The following is a 15,401-nucleotide window of genomic DNA, read 5'->3' as shown; positions in this document are numbered from 1 at the left end:
GTCTAACACTACAGTCAGTACATCCATGACCAACTATCCAATCTAACACTACTGTCAGTACATCCATGACCAACCATCCAATCGAACACCACAGACAATAGATCCATGACTAACCATCCAATCTAGCACTACTGTCAGTACATCCCTGACCAACCATCACTACTGACACTACTGTCAATACATCCATGACCAACCATCTAATCTAACACTACTCTCAGTACATCCATGACCAACCATCCAATCTAACACTACTGTCAATACATCCATGACCAACCATCCAATCTAACACCACAGACAATAGATCCATGACCAACCATCCAATCTAACACTACTGTCAGTACATCCCTGACCAACCATCCAATCTAACACTACTGTCAGTACATCCATGACCAACCATCCAATCTAACACCACAGACAATAGATCCATGACCAACCATCCAATCTAACACTACTGTCAGTACATCCCTGACCAACCATCCAATCTCACACTACTGTCAGTACATCCCTGACCAACCATCCAATCTAACACTACTCTCAGTACATACATGACCAACCATCAAATCTAAAACTACAGTCAGTACATCCCTGACCAACCATCCAATCTAACACCACAGACAATAGATCCCTGACCAACCATCCAATCTAACACTACTGTCAGTACATCCATGACCAACTATCCAATCTAACACTACTGTCAGTACATCCATGATCAACCATCCAGTCTAACACTACTGTCAATACATCCATGACCAACCATCCAATCTAACACTACTGTCAGTACATCCCTGACCAACCATCCAATCTAACACCACAGACAATAGATCCATGACCAACCATCCAGTCTAACACTACAGTCAATAGATCCATGACCAACCCTCCAGTCTAACACTACTGTCAGTACTTCCCTGACCAACCATCCAATCTAACACCACAGTCAATAGATCCATGACCAACCATCCAGTCTAACACTACAGTCAATAGATCCATGACCAACCCTCCAGTCTAACACTACTGTCAGTACATCCATGACCAACCATCCAATCTAACACTACTGTCAGTACATCCATGACCAACCATCTAATCTAACACTACTGTCAGTACATCCATGACCAACCCTCCAGTCTAACACCACAGTCAATACATCCATGACCAACTATCCAATCTAACACTACTGTCAGTACATCCATGACCAACCATGCAGTCTAACGCCACGAGGGTGCAACCCAATGCTCCGTTAATTAAATCTGACCACTTTGCTGTGATAGCAGAAAGATTTCCCGGTTTTGACAGAGGAGGACACAGACTTCTTTCAGAGTGACATTGGCAGGGTGCCTTGCCCCAGTACCATTCAGATGTAATATATTCCCGCTCTATGCCAGGAACTATACATGAAGATGAACTGCCAATGTGGCATGGAGGATCGACTTCATAGTCAGAACTAGTGGGAGACTTTTCTTCCCCGGGAGAAACTCCAGCCTCTAGTTGTAGTTGTAGCCAGTAACCAGGGCCCAGTTGTTCCTGGTGGTTTCATGTAGCCAGGAGACTATCATGTGACCTTGTGATATACTGTAAGACTGGCCCAGGTATGTCCTATCATGTGACCTAGTGAAATACTGTAAGAAGGGCCCAGGTATGTCCTATCATGTGACCTAGTGATATACTATAACAAGGGCCCAGGTATGTCCTATCATGTGACCTATTGATATACTGTAAGAAGGGCCCAGGTATGTCCTATCATGTGACCTAGTGATATGCTGTAAGAAGGGCCCAGGCCAGTCCTATCATGTGACCTAGTGATATACTGTAAGAAGGGCCCAGGCCAGTCCTATCATGTGAGCTAGTGATATACTGTAAGAAGGGCCCAGGTATGTCCTATCATGTGACCTATTGATGTACATAAAGAATAGCCCAGGTATGTCCTCTCATGTGACCTAGTGATATACTGTAAGAAGGGCCCAGGTATGTCCTATCATGTGACCTAGTGATATATTGTAAGAAGGGCCCAGGTATGTCCTATCATGTGACCTAGTGATATACTGTTAGAAGGGCCCAGGCAAGTCCTATCATGTGACCTAGTGATATTCTGTAAGAAGGGCCCAGGCCAGTCCTATCATGTGACATAGTGATATACTGTAAGAAGGGCCCAGGTATGTCCTATCATGACTGGCAGCCATGTTACCATACAGATAACTATTATTGTGTCCCAAATGGCACCCTATTCCCTACATTGAGCATTTGACCCATCGACCCATTTGGGACGCATCCATAGTTGTCTGTTGTCCGGGTGATGAAACCGACGCATCCATAGTTGTCTGTTGTCATGGTGATGAAACCGACGCATCCATAGTTGTCTGTTGTCAGGGTGATGAAACCGACGCATCCATAGTTGTCTGTTGTCCGGGTGATGAAACCGACGCATCCATAGTTGTCTGTTGTCAGGGTGATGAAACCGACGCATCCATAGTTGTCTGTTGTCAGGGTGATGAAACCGACGCATCCATAGTTGTCTGTTGTCAGGGTGATGAAACCGACGCATCCATAGTTGTCTGTTGTCCGGGTGATGAAACCGACGCATCCATAGTTGTCTGTTGTCAGGGTGATGAAACCGACGCATCCATAGTTGTCTGTTGTCAGGGTGATGAAACCGACGCATCCATAGTTGTCTGTTGTCAGGGTGATGAAACCGACGCATCCATAGTTGTCTGTTGTCCGGGTGATGAAACCGACGCATCCATAGTTGTCTGTTGTCAGGGTGATGAAACCGACACATCCATAGTTGTCTGTTGTCCGGGTGATGAAACCGACGCATCCATAGTTGTCTGTTGTCCGGGTGATGAAACCGACGCATCCATAGTTGTCTGTTGTCAGGGTGATGAAACCGACGCATCCATAGTTGTCTGTTGTCAGGGTGATGATACCGACGCATCCATAGTTGTCTGTTGTCAGGGTGATGAAACGGACGCATCCATAGTTGTCTGTTGTCCGGGTGATGAAACCGACGTATCCATAGTTGTCTGTTGTCATGGTGATGAAACCGGCGTGAACGGGCACATAGTGGGAGCTGTGTGTGGCTATGAATTACTGTGCAAATGAAACTATCATCCAGAAGAAGACACTGCCAACATTAAAATGTTTATTTATCATATTTATCCCTATTGTCCAAAAAAAGACACGTAAACATAAAAATGCTAATTTATGAATTTAATTTACCAAATGTAAACTTCACAAATCCATGCGTGCAAGTTAAGGACGACATAACATTACATCGTATATTTTTTGGGGCATATTTGCATAGAACATAGTCATCACAAAATAATCATCTAGAGAGTAAAAAAAATAACCTCGTAAAAAAAAAGAAAGGTAAGATGGAGCTGAGAGACACATCAGACCAGACCAGGGACAACTGTACGTGTCTGGCATTCTGTACATTAATGTCAGCAGGGAACTGTACAGCTGGGATACCTCAACATAGTGACTAGTGAGTTTCATTGAGTCGTTATACACATTAGGGGTTCCGCGGCAGCGTAGCTGTGGTATATACTGTACATACCGGGACAAATATACGTCAATATGTATAGAAGACATCATTTAGACTCTAAAAGAGGGTTCTTTTTTCTTCTTCTCCAAAGCAGGTACCGGGTTAAAGCCACCGGTGTGATGACATCGGGCAAGAACGAACAGCGTTATCGTTACTCTACTCTTACCGCAAACTAACGATGAGCTTCAACCCCACGTCCACCCCATTTAAAAGGCAGCTTCTGTTGGTATGTTTACAGGACGGTACAGAGACACACAGGGTGATCAATTAATCAGTGACTCAACCCTGATTGGGAATCATTCTACCACTCTAAAGGGAGGAGGGGGAGGGGGGGGGGGGGTGATGCTAAAGGATAATGTACCATTCGATAAGAATTACCTCAGATATATTGTGTATTCCCCATATTGATACTAGAGCATCCAGTATGTTGGCTTAGCCCGTAGACCACTTGGTCTCAGAGACGATACTTAACAGTAGAGTTTGGAGACATGTTTCTGCCCCGAATGGAAACTTCCAGCCACATATTTCTGCCCCAGATGGAAACTTCCAGCCACATATTTCTGCCCCGAATGGAAACTTCCAGCCACATGTTTCTGCCCCGAATTGGAACTTCCAGCCACATATTTCTGCCCCAGATGGAAACTTCCAGCCACATATTTCTGCCCCAGATGGAAACTTCCAGCCACATATTTCTGCCCCGAATGGAAACTTCCAGCCACATGTTTCTGCCCCGAATTGGAACTTCCAGCCACATATTTCTGCCCCAGATGGAAACTTCCAGCCACATATTTCTGCCCCAGATGGAAACTTCCAGCCACATATTTCTGCCCCAGATGGAAACTTCCAGCCACATATTTCTGCCCCAGATGGAAACTTCCAGCCACATATTTCTGCCCCAGATGGAAACTTCCAGCCACATATTTCTGCCCCAGATGGAAACTTCCAGCCACATATTTCTGCTTCGAATGGAAACTTCCAGCCACAGATTTCTGCTAGCAGCAGTGTTTTCTACATCTTGTGTGATCAAACGAGGATCAAGACGACCAAACTTAACAAGGTGGAGGACTGCAACATTCCTACAGGATTCCTCAAAAAGAGCTTAGAGGAATTATCATGTGATCGTTCGTATGGACTTCAGAGGCCTTCGTTGACACGTATGAACACAGTGATGTAGTGGACATTATGAACACAGTGATGTAGTGGACATTATGAACACAGTCTACTGTTATGAACACAGTCTACTGTAGTGGACATTATGAACAGTCTACTGTACTGGACATTATGAACACAGTCTACTGTACTGGACATTATGAACACAGTCTACTGTACTGGACATTATGAACACAGTCTACTGTACTGGACATTATGAACACAGTTCAGTGTATTGTACTGGACATTATGAACACAGTATACTGTACTGGGCATTATGAACACAGTTCAGTGTATTGTACTGGACATTATGAACACAGTATACTGTACTGGGCATTATGAACACAGTCTACTGTACTGGACATTATGAACACAGTCTACTGTACTGGACATTATGAACACAGTCTACTGTACTGGACATTATGAACACAGTCTACTGTACTGGACATTATGAACACAGTCTACTGTACTGGACATTATGAACACAGTCTACTGTACTGGACATTATGAACACAGTCTACTGTACTGGACATTATGAACACAGTTCAGTCTACTGTACTGGACATTATGAACACAGTCTACTGTACTGGACATTATGAACACAGTCTACTGTACTGGACATTATGAACACAGTTCAGTGTATTGTACTGGACATTATGAACACAGGTCAGTGTATTGTACTGTACATTATGAACACAGTTCAGTGTATTGTACTGTACATTATGAACACAGTTCAGTGTATTGTACTGGACATTATGAACACAGTTCAGTGATTTGTACTGTACATTATGAACACAGTTCAGTGTATTGTACTGTACATTATGAACACAGTTCAGTGTATTGTACTGTACATTATGAACACAGTTCAGTGTATTGTACTGTACATTATGAACACAGTTCAGTGTATTGTACTGGACATTATGAACACAGTTCAGTGATTTGTACTGTACATTATGAACACAGGTCAGTGTATTGTACTGTACATTATGAACACAGTTCAGTGTATTGTACTGGACATTATGAACACAGTTCAGTGATTTGTACTGTACATTATGAACACAGTTCAGTGTATTGTACTGTACATTATGAACACAGTTCAGTGTATTGTACTGTACATTATGAACACAGTTCAGTGTATTGTACTGGACATTATGAACACAGTTCAGTGTATTGTACTGGGCATTATGAACACAGTTCAGTGTATTGTACTGTACATTATGAACACAGTTCAGTGTATTGTACTGGACATTATGAACACAGTTCAGTGTATTGTACTGGACATTATGAACACAGTTCAGTGTATTGTACTGGACATTATGAACACAGGTCAGTGTATTGTACTGTACATTATGAACACAGTTCAGTGTATTGTACTGGACATTATGAACACAGTTCAGTGATTTGTACTGTACATTATGAACACAGTTCAGTGTATTGTACTGTACATTATGAACACAGTTCAGTGTATTGTACTGTACATTATGAACACAGTTCAGTGTATTGTACTGGACATTATGAACACAGTTCAGTGTATTGTACTGGGCATTATGAACACAGTTCAGTGTATTGTACTGTACATTATGAACACAGTTCAGTGTATTGTACTGGACATTATGAACACAGTTCAGTGTATTGTACTGGACATTATGAACACAGTTCAGTGTATTGTACTGGACATTATGAACACAGTTCAGTGTATTGTACTGGACATTATGAACACAGTTCAGTGTATTGTACTGGACATTATGAACACAGTTCAGTGTATTGTACTGGGCATTATGAACACAGTTCAGTGTATTGTACTGTACATTATGAACACAGGTCAGTGTATTGTACTGGACATTATGAACACAGTTCAGTGTATTGTACTGGACATTATGAACACAGTTCAGTGTATTGTACTGGGCATTATGAACACAGTTCAGTGTATTGTACTGTACATTATGAACACAGGTCAGTGTATTGTACTGGACATTATGAACACAGTTCAGTGTATTGTACTGGACATTATGAACACAGGTCAGTGTATTGTATATATCTGAAATGGCACCCTACTTCATTTTAAAGTGCACTACTTTGGAACAGAGCAGTGGACTACTTTGGAACAGAGCAGTGGACTACAGCAACTAGGGGGTTTCATTCTGGCCCACAGTCACCTGCTGACATCGCTACAGAGCATGAGGTAACAGAGCGTCTTGCTGCCATGGTAACCATAGGAAACCAAATACTCACAAAGACGCAGGACAACCCTCCCGCTGTGGTTATAGAAGCAGCGCAGGCCGTCGTAAAGAGATGTGGGTGTAGAGACCTCTTCCCAGACCTCTAGTTCTCTGGTGAGCAGGTCATCATTAAGAGATATGGCTGTAGAGACCTCTTCCCAGACCTCTAGTTCTCTGGTGAGTAGCTCATCATTAAGAGATATGGAGGTAGAGACCTCTTGTTATCTTCTGAGCAGGTAATTATTTAGAGATATGGAGGTAGAGACCTCTTGTGAGCAGCTCATCATTAAGAGATATGGAGGTAGAGACCTCTTCCCAGACCTCTAGTTCTCTGGTGAGCAGGTCATCATTAAGAGATATGGCTGTAGAGACCTCTTCTCAGACCTCTAGTTCTCTTGTGAGCAGGTCATCATTAAGAGATATGGAGGTAGAGACCTCTTCCCAGACCTCTAGTTCTCTTGTGAGCAGGTCATCATTAAGAGATATGGAGGCAGAGACCTCTTCCCAGACCTCTAGTTCTCTTGTGAGCAGGTCATCATTAAGAGATATGGCTGTAGAGACCTCTTCCCAGACCTCTAGTTCTCTTGTGAGCAGGTCATCATTAAGAGATATGGAGGTAGAGACCTCTTCCCAGACCTCTAGTTCTCTTGTGAGCAGGGCATCATTAAGAGATATGGAGGTAGAGACCTCTTCCCAGACCTCTTGTGGGTAATTTCAGCTTAATGGTGCTAAAATCAAAAAGGTAAAATATTGGTAGCCCGAGACTGATGAAGGATGTGTTTCTTCTGCAAGAGCAGAATGTTCTGTACCCACTTATGATAAATACCTTGTCAGACTACTGGAGTCTCGTAGAGAAAAGGTCCCATGTCTTTCCATCTAGCTACCACACACACAGAGAGAGAGAGAGAGAGAGAGAGAGAGAGAGAGAGAGAGTGTGTTGTGGCCTCAAACAGCTCTCTCTCTCTCTCTCTGCTGAGAAGCAGGCTAGAACTAGTAGTAACAGCAATGAAATACTGTCTTTACTAAGGACGTGTCTAAAGAGGAATCATGTAGTTGTGAACATTCATCTGTACCTGACGACATCGGTGACTATCAGATCTGGCTTTAGGCAGGATGTGTTCTCAGTTACTATGACGATGTCAGCTGATAAAGGGGAACAACATAGTGTACATGGTACATCGCTCTTCGCAATTAATTTTTATTTAACTAGGCAAAAGTCAGTTAAGAACAAATTCTTATTTTCAATGACGGCCTAGGAACAGTGGGTTAACTGCCTTGTTCAGGGGCAGAACAACAGATTTTTACCTTGTCAGCTCGGGGATTCGCTCTAGCAACCTTTCGGTTACTAGTCCAACACTCTAAATCACTAGGCTACCTGCCGTCCCTCCACTCTAACCACTAGTCTACCTGCCGCCCCTCCACTCTAACCACTAGGCTACCTGCCGTCCCTCCACTCTAACCACTAGTCTACCTGCCACCCCTCCACTCTAACCACTAGGCTACCTGCCGCCCCTCCACTCTAACCACTAGGCTACCTGCAGCCCCTCCACTCTAACCACTAGTCTACCTGCCGCCCCTCCACTCTAACCACTAGTCTACCTGCCGCACCTCCACTCTAACCACTACCTGACGCCCCGAAAGCACAAGCAATACGAGCACATGATATTGCACCACGATGGCACTTTGTCTGACATCATTTAATATAGTGATTATCCACTATCAGTGGCTGATATTGTTAAAGAAGGTCAATGAGAATGGTTTGTACCCCTATAACCATGTATATCGGTGACTGATATTGTTAAAGAAGGTCAGTGAGAATGGTTTGTATCCCTGACCATGTATATCAGTGACTGATATTGTTAAAGAAGGTCGGTGAGAATGGTTTGTATCCCTGACCATGTATATCGGTGACTGATATTGTTAAAGAAGGTCAATGAGAATGGTTTGTACCCCTATAACCATGTATATCAGTGACTGATATTGTTAAAGAAGGTCGATGAGAATGGTTTGTATCCCTGACCATGTATATCGGTGACTGATATTGTTAAAGAAGGTCGATGAGAATGGTTTGTATCCCTGACCATGTATATCAGTGAGTGATATTATTAAAGAAGGTCGATGAGAATGGTTTGTATCCCTGACCATGTGTATCAGTGACTGATATTATTAAAGAAGGTCGATGAGAATGGTTTGTATCCCTGACCATGTATATCAGTGACTGATATTGTTAAAGAAGGTCGATGAGAATGGTTTGTATCCCTGACCATGTATATCAGTGACTGATATTGTTAAAGAAGGTCGATGAGAATGGTTTGTATCCCTGACCATGTATATCAGTGACTGATATTGTTAAAGAAGGTCGGTGAGAATGGTTTGTACCCCTGACCATGTATATCAGTGAGTGATATTGTTAAAGAAGGTCGGTGAGAATGGTTTGTACCCCTGACAATGTGTATCGGTGACTGACGGACATCTCCTCAAGGGAGTCTTGAGTATTACATTTTTTTTGTCATGTTTTCTGACAGCAACTCTTATTAGACAACATCAACTAAATAGTACAAAGAAATATAAGAAATAAGCAAACTAATAAAAAGAGCATGAATTGATAATGAATCTATTACTTGGAATAGTCAAATGAATCACAGTCAAGAATATAGTACAAAGTTCAAAAATAAATACAACCCATTAAATGAGGTTAGGCCAGATACATTGTTTTGAGGCGAAGTAAGCAGTGTACATACATGGCATACAAATGCAATATCAATTATCTTTTGGAATAGGCGTTCGCCTGTAGAGCGTTCCACTGTCCCCGTTCTGCTACAGAGGATGGCTGTTTGTCTTAGATGCAACACAGACCCATGTCAAAAAAAATCCAACGTTAAACTAGCGACACAACATTCTGAACATAAAGAGAATATACATTCTACTGCGTCCTGTTTCCCTTTTTTTTTGCAGTGAGATCAAAGTCAATCTTAAGTAAATCATTTTCAGAGAAGATTTTTAAACAAGTTGAGTTCGTATTTGAGTTCCGCCTCTCGTTTAAATTTCCCAGTACACAAGTTGTTGTACAAATTGTGTTCGTGTTGTAGCATCAATTGTCTGTTGAATATAGCTACAGGTTTTGTTATGGAATGATCACTGTTTTATTTAGCCACAATTCCATCAAATCCCAACCATGATAATTAGCCACAGCTCTTGTGTAGCCTAATGACATCATTTTATAACCCAGAGCTTTTCAGGGTCAAAAAAAAAAACCAAAGCATATCTTGTAACAACATGATAAAAAACCTGAAGTCCTTTTGTTCAAGGATTTTATATCTTCCCCCCGTTTCCTTGGTATTCACAGTCATTTATTGTAACGACATGAGTTTAACCTTATCTACCTCCAGAATGCAGATTCTGAATGGCTTTTAAAAATGAGTTATTTGTGGAACACGACAGGGCTGCCCCTTCACTCCTCCTTAGTTTGAGCTGTGATGTTTTGATGAGTAGTTCCGGAATAATGTATCGTGTTTTAGACGTGACGAGAATAAAATAAACTGGAATGAGATAATATATGAACATTTAAACAGCTGTTGTTGTTTATATGGGTTACGCGTCACTCTGAAAGAGGACGCGATGACAAAATATATTAACAACAGTTGGGTTTAATTTCCTCTGAAATTACAACTTCCTGAATCATTTTCCCTGCGATGTCTTTGCGTTACAGACAAAGATGTACAATTTTCTGAGATTACGAGGAAAATTAATAATGTCCTGACGTTCTATTCGTAATGCTTAGCATCGATCAAGCGAAAAGAAAACTTAAATAATGTAGCAAATCAATTAAAAAAACATGATATGAACACACACACACACACACAGGTGATAATAACAAAATGTACAAAACACAAAATAACACCATAGCAGTTCAAATAAAACATGGAAATAACAGAAAGCCAGAAAATAATATTGAAATCTAACAAATACATTTCTAGTAATATAATATATTATAATAATACTATATTACCATAATAATCAAAGTCTAGAGCGCTGGTCAAAAAACACACCTGGTATCTCTCAGTCAATCCCGGACACCCTCAGTGAGGTTTCAGTTTCAAAAGGGGAAGTTTTTTTAAACAACCTTTATTTTTACACTCAAATCACTTTGTCTCTTTGAACCGAGTTCAAATTGTAGAGGTACATATAACCATTACCTAGACATTTGTTCAGGTTGGACCATTTTATGTTTAAGTGGTCAGTAAAAGGAATTGTGGGTATTGGAATAGAGGGAAAAGGGGGAAGGGGCATTGGGGAGGATCAGCATCCTGACTGGCTGCTGACACTGAACTAGAGAAGAAATAACTACAATCATAACTGAATTGGCTGACTGACCGACTACCTGACTGACTGATTGTCTGATTGTCTGACTGTCTGACTGACTGTGCAAAGTGTTATAGAGATAGTGAGGTATATTGCATGTTCTGAATGAACGAGTGGACACCAGTTACAACGCACTGAGGTAATGTGAAGGGATGGGTTTTCTGTTTTCATATATAAACCTACATGGTCAGACAAGCACTGACTGTGATGGATAGGATGGTATGAATGTATCTCACAAGAGACTGTAAATGTTTAAATGTACCTGGTATATGTTGCATGAAAGAAAGAAAATAACATATAGAACATTCAACAGAGTCCAGTTAACTGATGAGCATGTGATTACGGAGGTATCTGACAGCTACAGAGACATTTCAAAATGGCCACCTGTCACCTATTCTGAATGGCTTTTAAAAATGAGTTATTTATGGAACACGACAGGGCTGTCCCTTCACTCCTCCTTAGTTTGAGTTTACAATGGAATTCTGTGATTACTCAAGACACAGTGGGCTGAACCAAGCCTCTCTTTACACAGCGTTAGAGGAGAGTTACCTTAGAGTAGTTCCACTGTGCTGTATGTCTGGGCTAGCTGGCATAGTGGTGACGCCGTGTGTTTTTACAAGGGGAGTTTCTTTTTGGAAGGGGGAGAGAAAAGCTGATTCTGGTTTCTTTTAGGTGACTGGGAAGAGGGAGGGCCCATGGGGAGGCTGAGGGGATGGGGGATACTGAGGGGGGAGGCAGGGGGACAAGGCTGGCCATTCACAGGCCTGACACCTGCTTCCTTCACCCTGTGAAGGATTCCTAGAACTCTCTCCAGCTGGACTCTCTCTTCTCCTTGCGTGATGTGATGTGTTGTGTTGTGTGTGTGTGTGTGTGTGTGCGTGCGTGCGTGCGTATGTGTGTGTGTGTATGTGTAGCCTTTTACTGAAAGCCAACACTGAGGCGATGCAACGGCAGTCCAGCCAAAACCAAGGGCCTCAGCTTAGCTCATAGAGAAGCTAAAGCACAGTAGATTAGTCAAGAGGAAGCAGAGAAATCCTCAGACTATTTTAGACCTGGAGGCATTAATTTAGCCTGGACATAATTTACAGTGTCTTTTAATACAGAGTGTAGATGGACATGAGCACCACTGTGCTGAAAGCTAGCTCCGTCTTCTATTTCCTACTTTTCCCTGAACTTTTCACTGGATTGGACTAGAAACGCTGCCAACAAAGCTTGGAACACTGCTGGTAGTTCCAAGAAAGCAGAAAGAAAGGGGAGACACACTGTAGAGCTTTGCCTTTCAACTGGAGTCAATGTGATCACATCTCAAATGGCACCCTATTCTCTATATAGTGCACTACATTTTGACTAGGGCCCAATAGGGAATAAGGTGCCATTTGGGAGTCATCCTGTAGCTTCACTAGTACGATCACAGAGGAACGGGAACAGATAACCAGGTCTTTATGAGAGTGGGTCTACAGGCTTTTTACAATGATGAGATTGTTTTAAAACAGGCTGTAAAGAACACGTTGAGGTAATCCACTGTAAAGTGAAATGGAAGGGCCTTCCCAGAGCTATAAACCAAGCCTTGGGTGTGTTTGGGAATCTGAGGCAGGCTAGAAACAGTTGGATGGCAGGGTACTAATAAAAACATTGCCACATTGCAAAAGTTGCATCTTAAATGGCACCCTATTCCCTATATATAAAGTGCACTACCTATAGGCCCTGGTCAAAAGTAGTGCACTGTAATAGAGAATAGGGTGCCAGAATAGGGTGCCACCGCCTAGGTATGAAACCTGTGACTTCATGTAGAGACAGATCGGATCGTCGAGGTAACGAGGACAACTGTTGAGAGAAGAATTCTCAGTGGATCTAAAGGGCAGCCAACGACACGTTTGACACCGTATTCATCGGGAGATTTTCTCTCCTCTGCGCTGTTTGTCCTGTGGGACTAAGTCAGGTTTCTGTCCGTCACTTAACTCGAGATAAAGTCAAGATTAAAGACCAACTAATGACTCAGTGTTTCCCGCCAAGCATCTCTTTACTGTTTACATTCAACTGGAGTTTTTTTGCTCACTTCTGTCCTGTGCAGTCTGTCTGTCCTGTGTAGTCTGTCTGTCCTGTGTAGTCTGTCTGTCCTGCGTAGTCTGTCTGTCCTGTGCAGTCTGTCTGTTCTGTGCAGTCTGTCTGTCCTGTGTAGTCTGTCTGTCCTGTGCAGTCTGTCTGTCCTGTGCAGTTTGTCTGTCCTGTGCAGTCTGTCTGTCCTGTGTAGTCTGTCTGTCCTGTGCAGTCTGTCTGTCCTGTGCAGTTTGTCTGTCCTGTGCAGTCTGTCTGTCCTGTGCAGTCTGTATGTCCTGTGTAGTCTGTCTGTCCTGTGCAGTCTGTCTGTCCTGTGCAGTCTGTCTGTCCTGTGCAGTCTGTCTGTCTTGTGATTAAGTCACTTCTCTGTATAGTCACGATTAAAGTCTGTCTGTCTGTCCTGTGCAGTCTGTCTGTCCCGTGCAGTCTGTCTGTCCTGTGCAGTCTGTCTGTCTTGTGATTAAGTCACTTCTCTGTATAGTCACGATTAAAGTCTGTCTGTCTGTCCTGTGCAGTCTGTCTGTCCCGTGCAGTCTGTCTGTCCCATGCAGTCTGTCTGTCCCGTGCAGTCTGTCTGTCCCGTGCAGTCTGTCTGTCCTGTGCAGTCGGTCTGTCCTGTGTCAGGATTAAATTGAATTTTAGTGACCTTTGGTGACATTTAGAAGCTGGTAGAAGGGATGGTTTACAGTAAGGAGGTTTACAGTAAGGAGGTTTACAGTAAGGAGGTTTACAGTAACCGCCCGGCGAGGTTCTCAGAGTGAACTCACTGGGTGTTCCTTATAACAGATTACCAGTGATAGATAGTATTTTTATTATACCACACAGTTCTTAAAGGGATTTGTATAATGACTCCATCTGGCATCTAATCTCTGTCTAAGGTAGATGGAATATTGTGAAGAGAATAGCTAGAGGAGTTAACTACCCTTTAAAATTAGCTACAAACGGATGTTCTTCCCTCAGGAACTAACTGTTGACCCTGTACAAGCTACAGGCTATTTACCTGTCCTCATGTCTCCCAGGCTGTTATAGAGTTAGCTAGCTGTAGGATAGAGTTGTAGGGTCTTGTAGGAGCTATTTACCTGTCCTCATGTCTCCCAGGCTGTTATGTCTCCCGTGCTTCTACACCTGCATTGCTTGCTGTTTGGGGTTTTAGGCTGGGTTTCTGTACAGCACTTTGAGATATCAGCTGATGTAAGAAGGGCTATATAAATACATTTGATTTGATGATAGAGTTAGCTAGCTGTAGGGTAGAGTTGTAGGGTCTTGTAGGAGCTAGTTAACTGTCCTCATGTCTTCCAGGCTGTTATAGAGTTAGCTAGCTGTAGGATAGAGTTGTAGGGTCTTGTAGGAGCTAGTTAACTGTCCTCCTATAATAACTCTAGTTAACTGTCCTCCAATAATAACTCTAATTAACTGTCCTCCTATAATAACTCTAGTTAACTGTCCTCCTATAATAACTCTAGTTAACTGTCCTCATATAATAACTCTAGTTAACTGTCCTCCTATAATAACTCTAATTAACTGTCCTCCTATAATAACTCTAGTTAACTGTCCTCATGTCTCCCAGCCTGTATGGGACTATAATAACTCTAGTTAACTGTCCTCCTATAATAACTCTAGTTAACTGTCCTCCTCATGTCTCGCAGCCTGTATGGGACTATAATAACTCTAGTTAACTGTCCTCCTATAATAACTCTAGTTAACTGTCCTCCTCATGTCTTGCAGCCTGTATGGGACTATAATAACTCTAGTTAACTGTCCTCCTATAATAACTCTAGTTAACTGTCCTCCTATAATAACTCTAGTTAACTGTCCTCCTATAATAACTCTAGTTAACTGTCCTCCTATAATAACTCTAGTTAACTGCCCTCCTCATGTCTCGCAGCCTGTATGGGACTATAATAACTCTAGTTAACTGTCCTCCTATAATAACTCTAGTTAACTGTCCTCCTATAATAACTCTAGTTAACTGTCCTCCTATAGTAACTCTAGTTAACTGCCCTCCTCATGTCTCGCAGCCTGTATGGGACTATAATAACTCTAGTTAACTGTCCTCCTATAATAACTCTAGTTAA

The sequence above is a fragment of the Oncorhynchus mykiss genome, chromosome 26 (genome assembly GCF_013265735.2).
Source record: "Oncorhynchus mykiss isolate Arlee chromosome 26, USDA_OmykA_1.1, whole genome shotgun sequence".
Taxonomy (NCBI): domain Eukaryota; kingdom Metazoa; phylum Chordata; class Actinopteri; order Salmoniformes; family Salmonidae; genus Oncorhynchus; species Oncorhynchus mykiss.
Note: the sequence above shows the minus strand (reverse complement) of the source record.